The sequence below is a fragment of the Ictidomys tridecemlineatus genome, chromosome X, assembly GCF_052094955.1.
Source record: "Ictidomys tridecemlineatus isolate mIctTri1 chromosome X, mIctTri1.hap1, whole genome shotgun sequence".
NCBI classification, from domain to species: domain Eukaryota; kingdom Metazoa; phylum Chordata; class Mammalia; order Rodentia; family Sciuridae; genus Ictidomys; species Ictidomys tridecemlineatus.
In genome coordinates, this window is record NC_135493.1 from 36,089,492 (window position 1) to 36,098,515 (window position 9,024).

The following is a 9,024-nucleotide window of genomic DNA, read 5'->3' on the forward strand; positions in this document are numbered from 1 at the left end:
TTATTCTTGTTTGAGTTTCTCACTGCTTAGAGTGTAAGAGTAGAAAATAGAACAGTCTAACAGAAGCAGAGAGCAAGACCTTTTCCGTGGTGTTTGAAAAAGACTAAAAAAGGGGGCAGAAAGGAGGATGAAGTGACCCTGTTTCAGTCCCTTGGCAGTTACTCAGTCAACATTTCTGTAATGTCATGACATTTACTGCCATCTTATGTCATTAAACAGGGTATAAAGGGGTTTCAGCATAAGGGTCTATTGTGCCCAGACATTTGCTGTCTGTTCTTGGGATCCAAGAGAAACAGAAGACTTGATATTTGTCACTAAGTTTTTAATGAACCCATGTATTAAAAAAAACATGCAGAAGTTACAGATAACCCCAGGATCATACAGAAGAACTGAGGGGTATATTGCAGGGTTGAAAGAGAAGTGTAGAAGGCACGTATCTTAGTGGTGGCACATGAGAGAGGCAGAGGAAGGTTTTTTATCATATGCTTTTTGTAAGGAATGAAATTTAGTTTGGGCATCACAGGGTGAGGTTAGGATGAACATTCTTTGTGTTTAACTGTCATGATTTTCTTATTATTATGGATGCAATTGTATCCTCCAACCAAATTCATATGTTGAAATTCCAATTCCCAGTACCTCTGAATGTGAACATATTTTGGAGATAGAGCTTTAAAAGGTTGGTTAATGTTAGGTCTGGGGGTGTAGCTTAGTGGAGGAGCACTTGCTTAGCATGAGCCGGGCCCTGGGTTCAATCCTAGGGTCCACAAAAAAGAAGTTATTAATGTTAAATGAAGTCTTAAAAGTGGAGCTCTGATCCAATATGACTAATATCCTTTTAAGAAGAGGAAGAGACACCAAGGATGAATGCACACAGAGGAAAGGCCATGTGAGGTCACAGAAAAAAGATGGCCATCTGCAAGTCAAGGAGAGAGTTCTCAAGAGAAATCCAATCTGCTGACACTTTGATCTTCCATAACCGTGAACGATAAATTTCTGTTATTTAATCCCACAGTCTATAGGGGTACATTTTGGCAGCCTGAGCAAATTAATATACATGTGGAGGTAGACTATTCTCATTCTTTGGTTCTCAGTGCTGGGTGGGAGTTGCTCTATGTCACTGATTCTCATGGTCAAAGCTTTAATTGGGTTAACAGTGATGGGTGTGTCAGCACTTGGGGAGACAGGCAGATTCTGGCAGGACTCTCAGCTGGGTGACCTTCTGTAGGTCATGTTACTTATCTGGGCCATTTTGGTGTCTTCAGTGAATTAGGAAATTAATAAGAGTGACTTGCTAATGCATGGATACAAAGTTCAAGGTGGGGATCATAACAACTTTGGTAGATTTTTCAAAAATACATATGCCCTACTACTTCTTTGCTGCCTGCCCCTTAATTTATTTTGTTTTAAAATTTTTCTTGTGATGAAAACATTTAATGAGATGTAGCCTCTAAAAAAAATCTTAAAATAAGTAAAATAAGCCTGACACACAAACACAAATACTACATGACTGTAAGTATTGGGTCTCTAAAATAAACAAATTCATACAATTAAAAAAAATGGAATGGTCATTACCAGAGGATGGGGGAGAGAAATGAGGAGTTATTAATCAGCAGGCATAATTTCAATTTAGTAATAATAACAAGTTCTAGAGAATCTGGGTTCTATATTGCAGGTCATTTAAGGTCAGTAAGTTTGAAAGTCTGTTAGTCTTACATACCCATACACTCGTACTTCCTGTTTTCAATAAGCCTTTTAATCCTAGAAGGACAGTACATTTTACCTTTTGTCTGGGTAGAGACAAGAACTTCAACCATTCCACACTGCCACCATTAGATTCCATATCAGAATTCCTCTTCTGAGGTTAGAGTTGAGGGGAATCATAGTAGTGGTGAATCAGGACCCTCAAAGTGCTCAGCTATCTGAGCTTGTTCAACAGGTGAAACTTGGTCTAGGAAACATCAATGCCTTCACCTCTTATTTTATATTTATTACTAGAAAACGTATTTCTAATTCTGGAGAGGGTGGTATAGTCATGAGACTTCTTACAGACTGAGAGGAGCCCATATTCTTAGCTTTCTTTGCATTCTATGAGCTACCCATGCATTTTTTGGCTGTAGTTTTCCATTCAGACAGTCTGAATGTGGATGCATGCATATGGAACAGGGGCCTGAATATAAGAACAGTGTTTCCAGCTCATGGATAAAGACCTTGTTGCCTATCCCCAGCCACTAAGCCCTGTTACCTTTACTGACCTATTCCCAACCTCCATACTCAAATGAGCATACCTGGAGTATGGAGGCCTGGAACCCCCTGAAGCCCACACTAGAAATTCTGAATGCAGCTGAGTAAGTGGCAGAATGATTGAGCATCTCTTTCTTCTGCTTTGATGAGCCTCTAACCCAAGCAGGAGATTTATTTATGTTGTCAATGTTATTTCAGGGCTCAGAGACCAGTTGTCTACCTGGATCTTCAGCCAATCAGAGGCAGAGGCAGTGGGGGCTGGCAGGGGTAGGGTACACTGGGGATAGTACAGGTTATTTTGAGCTTATTCTTAGTGAGCAGCCTGGAGCGTCAGTGTCTGCACATGATTCAGTTTTGCCTGGTGATGGTGGCAGGAGGACACTTTGCTTCAGGTGCTTGGCGTTCAGTATTACAGAAATGAGTCATGGGAAAGGCAGTTTCCTGATGCCAATTCAGTCTCTCAGATCACTGGAGGATCAGGAGGAAGATTTCATGGAGACAGGCTGCTATGTGAACAGATGCAGAAATGCCAGTGCCCACAGGAGGGCCTGGTGCTTAAAAAGGAAAACAACCAATCTGGCACTGTAATGTGTCTGGTCTGATTTAGAGGAGCAAGAATATATGACCCTGTCACTCTCAGATCTTGTGAGGCAATACTGGCAAGAGAATGGGCAAGGGGGAGAGACTAGTAGAGAGGATGGGGAAGAGATACCCCACATCTCCATATCCTCTTCTCTGAGGAACAATGACAAAGAGCCTATATCTGTGCTAACTTAGTGCATCAAACACTAGGTGAGAGCTTACTCTGGTTCCCAAGAAATTCTTTCCCCATTGTCACCACGCTTCCAAATCCCTGGTGCATAGAATTCCTCAATAACTCCATTTTCCAGGTGTTTCCCTTTTTTAACTGCCTATAGGAAGAATTAGTGCAATGCTTGCTACATAATAAATGTTCAGCAAATTTTGAATGATTGAATGCTTAGTCTATATCAAGGTATATTTCAAAGCTCAGCTGAACCCTTTCTTTCAAATATAATCTTAATCTGAAACTCTGTGCACAGAATGGATTGAAGTAGAATACTTCTGAGTTAACACCTCTCAGTCTTCCTCTTGTTATCTCATATGGGAAAATAGTCAAAATTCAGCAATTGTTCACTAGTATCTATGATTTTCCCAGCCCTATAAGCATTCCAGAGGGCTTAAAAGCAGAGAAAAGTTTTATCACAGAGAAAACAGAGTTTAAAATGAATTATAAGATAGATAAAATCAAGATATATGAGAGAACAAAGGATTAATGGGCAGGGGAAATATTACAATGAGCTGGATTCCATCAAAAATTTAGCTTTAAGCTAGGCCTTTAAAAGAAAAGCAAGCTTTCAATGTACAGGAAGAGTGGAAGGTGCTCAGTTTGCTGTTACTGTGTATACAAAGTCATGAAAGTGGGACTGGGAATCAGGATGGAGGAAATAGAATGAAGGTGGAACAAACTATGTAAAGAGAAGATGTATGTGTATGTGTGAGTGTGTGCCTGTGCACTTGCACACATGTGCCCATAATATGTTGGAAGGAGTGGGATTTACTAGGCAGCAAGTTAGAGTCAGATGATGCTTACCTTGAAAGGCTTCCAGAATTTAGGAGCTAATAAGCTCTGGGGGAGCTACTGAGAGTACTTAAATATACGAATAGCCCAGTGAGACATATTTCTGGCAGTGACCTAGAGAACACATGCAAGGAAAAAATGAAGATCTACATGTCCATGTAAGAAGTTACTTAATTAATTCAGGGAAGAGGCCCATCTCTCTATTTTTCTGCTCAATGTGACTCAGTCCTGTTGAGTTGGGTTGGGCTAAACCAATCTAGAAAATTACTATTTGTATTTTATCATAGACTGTGTGGCCTACTCAACTATAAACCATTTTTAAAGCAAGTAACATCTTTATTGTATGGGAACTCCAGCTATACGTCTGTTTCGGGAAACTCAGCATATTTCTGATAAAATGAAGCAGCACAGGGAAGGGGTATTCTAATGACATTGTGGCTGACTAGTGGTTTGAACTAACATAGTCCTGTGGTAAGACCTCAAGTAAACATGGCATCTTTGGTGACACTCAGATTGGATGTACAATGAGTATTTGTTTTAAAGTATCAGAAGAAAATTATACATTGCAATTGTATTACAAGGACCATGGGAACATTTGCTAGACTTACAAACTCCAGACAATAGATTTCAGCAGCTCAGTCTGTGCAAAAGCAGTGAACTGCATTTGCCTCAAGAAATGTGAACAAATCTGGTGTTAATGCATTTATTCCTTCTTGTCTCTACATTGCTGCAGGCAGTCTTTACCAATTCTCAACCTGACTATGATACCTACATGTGAGGTACAATTTTAGGTGTCCTATTTAGTTTATGATATTAGGACAAGAGGTTGGGTTGATTGCAAGTAAAGGAGACAAAAAAAAAAAAACCTACAAAGGAAGCTCAGAGAGAACACATCTAGAGAGGAACATGTGACTAGCTAGGAACTTTCTTTGGACCTTGGGAATGTGATAGCTATCATTATGAGTGAATATGACTCTTTAGGAGACAAATAAGAAAAAAATAAAGAAACAAGAGGTGGGAGGCTAGGGTGGAGCCAAATATGATTAGGAGGACCAAAGGGAAATATACTTGGCCATCTGTAACTGTGGGTTCTCCATCTGTTGATTCAACCACTATTCTCTAAATAATACAGTACAATTATTTACATAGCTTTACATTGTATTAAGTATTCTAAGTAATCTAGGAATAATTTAAAGTACAGGGGAGGATTTTCATAGGTTATATGCAAATGCAATGCTATTTTATATAAGAGACCTGAGCGTCTGTGAATTTTGGTATTCTGGAGCTAGGGAGTCTGAAACTAATCCCCCACAAATACTGAGAAACAACTGTTTGTTGAGACACTTAAAATCATTCACTTTACATATGTAATTTTTTTAGTAAATGCACTATTATAGACACTAGAGAATCACCAGTGAACTCAAACATATGTGCTTCTTGAGCTTACATTCTAGTGTGAGCAGGAGGTAGTCAAGAAACAAAAGAAATAAGTAGACTTCCATGAATGGTATCAACAAGCTCTATGGCTTTTTTTATCATGTATATTCTGATTCTCAAACTTATATATCCAATCCTTATATCTCCCCAGGATTCTAAATTCATTTATCCAGCTGCCACTTAGGTCTTATTGGCTCCTCAAGTTTAATCTGACCAAATCAGAACTCTTGATATTGTGACTCTCACTGCCTTCCATCTTGATAAATGGCAGCCATATTCCTCCAGTTGTTCAGGCTAAGGCCTAAGAGTCATCCTTGATTCCTCTCATTTCCTCACTTTCCTGCCTTAATTATGTCAGAAAATCTTGTCAGTTCTACTGTCAAAATATATGCTGGATCTGACCATTCCTCATCATCTTCATGGCTACCACCTTAATTCAAACTATTATCATCTCCCACCTAAAAACTGCAAGACATTCCCAATTGATCTCTCTATATCCATTTTTTTAATCCTTCTAATCATTTTCCCACACAGAAAGCATAATGATTTTACATATTTTACATATAATGAATTCTATCACATCACTTCCCTACTTAAAAACTAATGACATGACTAAGAATTAAATGACAATAATTTTTCAAGACTACCCATATTATCTGGTCAAGATCTGGCCATAGCTTCTTTCTTTCTTTTCTGAAACTACCCAGTAGTAATAGTTTGTTTCCACATTTTTATTTGTTCTAATTAATTAGACATGATAGTAGAATGCATTTTGACACATCATACATAAATGGAGTATAACTTCTCATTCTTCTGGTTGTACATAGTGTAGAGTTACATCAGTTGTGTAATCATACATTCACATAGGGTGAATGTATGATTCACTCTACTATCCTTTCTACCCCAAGATTCCCTCCCCTCCCTTCACTCCCCTCTGTCTAATCCAAAGTAACTCGTATTCTTCCCTAGGTCCCCCTTATTGTGAATTGGCATCTGCATATCAGAGAAAACATTTGACTTTGGTTCTTTGGGACTGGCTTATTTGCTTAGCATGATATTCTCCAGCTTCATCCATTTACCAGCAAATGTTGTGGTGAGCCGTTCCTGCGGACTGTGGTCGCCATTACATGATGGCGCTGGCTCCGCTGTGGTCTGTGAAGGACAACTCCATATCAGAGAGAGTTGGCGTATTGTCAACTCCTTATCAGAGAAAGTTGGCGTGTCGTTCTCTAGCACCCTGTGAGAAGGGTCCACGTGGCAGCTTCGCATTGGGGTTCGAGGTGCTTTATTAAGGCTGGGAGGGGCATCCAATTTTTATTCCGGGGATTAGAAGAATTATTAGAAGAATGTCAAGGGCCTGAATAAACTGCTGAAAGAAGATTCCTGAGTCGCATCTTCCTTGCGGGCAAGGGGGTCGTGACAAAATGTCATAATTTCATTCTTTTTAAAGGCTGAGTAATATTTCATTGTGTATATGTACCACAGTTTCTTTATCCATTCATCTGTTGACAGGCACCTAGGTAGGTTCCATAGTTTAGCTATTGTGAGTTGAGCTGCTATAGACATTGATGTGGCTGCATCACTGTAGTATGCTGATTTTAAGTCCTTTATATATAGACTGAGGAGTGGGATATCTGGGTCAAACAGTGGTTCCATTCCAAGTTTTCTAAGCAATCTCCATACTGATTTCCATAATAGTTGCACCAATTTGCAGTCCCACCAGCAATGTATTAGTATACCCTTTTCCCCACATCCTCAACATTTATCCTTGCTTGTATTCTTGATAATTGGCATTCTGACTGGAGTAAGATGGAATCTCAGTGTAGTTTTGATTTGAATTTCTCTAATTGCTAGAGATGTTGAACATTTTTTCATGTATTTATTGGTTTTTCCATATTTTATTGGTGCATTATAGTTGTACAGAATGATGTGATTTGTTGTTATATATTCATACGTCCACATAATATAGCAATTTAATTTGACAAACAGTACTCTGGCACTTTTCCCCTCCCTCCTTGCCTTTCACCCCTTGGTCCCTTTCCTCTACTGATCTTTCTTGATTATCATGTGTTCTTCCCACCTTTCTTTTCCCATTTTCTTTCTAGCTTCTGCATATGAGTGAAAACATATGACCTTTGACCTTCTGAATTTTACTTATTTTGCTTAACTTGATGGTGTCTAGTTTCTTCCATTTTCATGCAAATGACATAATTTTGTTTTTCTTGTGGCTATATATATACATATATATATATATAAATACATATTTTTCATATATATATACACACACACATATCTATCTACATCTATCTATCTCTATATCCCATTTTCTTTATTCATACATTGATGGACACCCAGGCTGGTTCCATATTTTGGCTATTGTGAATTGTGCAGCCCCAGATTATTTCTACAACCTCTTCTATCAATATCTTTCTCTTGATCACTAAGCTTAAGGTACACTGGTATATCCTTATTTATCATTTTTATTGATGAATTATAATTATACATAATAATGGGATTCATTCTGACATAATTGTACATGCACATAACATAATTTTATCCTTTTCATTCTCTAATACCTCCACTTTTCTTCCCCTCCTCTCTTTCCCTGATATCCTTTCTATACTCTGTCTCCCTCCTATTTTTTTAAATTAGTGCATTATAATTATTCATAAAGTGGGATTCAATGTGATATATTCAGATATGCACATAGCATAATTTGGTATATTTCATTCCACATTACTTCTCCTTACACTGGTCTCATTTCTATTGGTTAAACCATCAAAACCTTTCTTCTTCTCCTGATCTTCACCATTTTTCTTCCCTTTGCCTATGGTATTTTTTCTCTGGCTCTTCACATGGTCAATCTTTCTTATTTTCCCACCACAAGCATTTCAGAGATGTTAAGCCAACTTTTACCCGAGACAATGAAATCATTAAGAAAAAGAGGGTTCACAGTTTTGGAAGTTTCAGTCCATGGTTGATTGGGTCTGTCACTTTTGGGGACCATGGTAAGGCAGCACATCATGACACAGCTCATGGCAAAGCCATATCTCATGGCCAGGATGTGAAAGAGATAGGGAGAGGAAGGTCTGGGCTCCCATTATCCTATTCAAAGGCTCATTCACAGGGGAGACCAGTGTAAGGGGAGGTAAGATGGAATGAAATCTACCAAATTATTCTATGTGCATATATGAATATACCATAATGAATTCCACTTTTATGAATAATGCACAGGACCAAAAGACTCCACTTCTTTAAGGTTCTACCACTCCCCATTAGCACTATGGACTGGTGACCAAGCCTTTAACATGTGGGCCTTTGGGAGATACTAATCAAAACCAAAGCAGAAGTATTCTCTCACTATCTAAAGTAGACCCAACTATAGTTTTCGATGGCATGTAACCCTATCATATACTCATCACAACTTGAAATTATTTCACCCATTTGTGTATATGTGTGTTTGCATGTGTATATGTTTGTTTGTATGTGTCTCTGTCTATTCCATGAGATTGTAATCACTATGAATGTACAGCCAATGTTCATTAAAATTGCCCCTGTATTTCTAGTGCTCAGTATGTTAGTTACATAATAAAATGTTTTAAATGAACTAATGAATGGGGTAGGATTCTGGAACTGGAATATAAGCACCACAAAAGTCTGAAGAGACTAAAATTATGAGGTTTCTGGGCCCCAGACCTGAATGTCAAAGACTGTTGAGTTGGGCATATGTTTTCAGGATAGGGTAA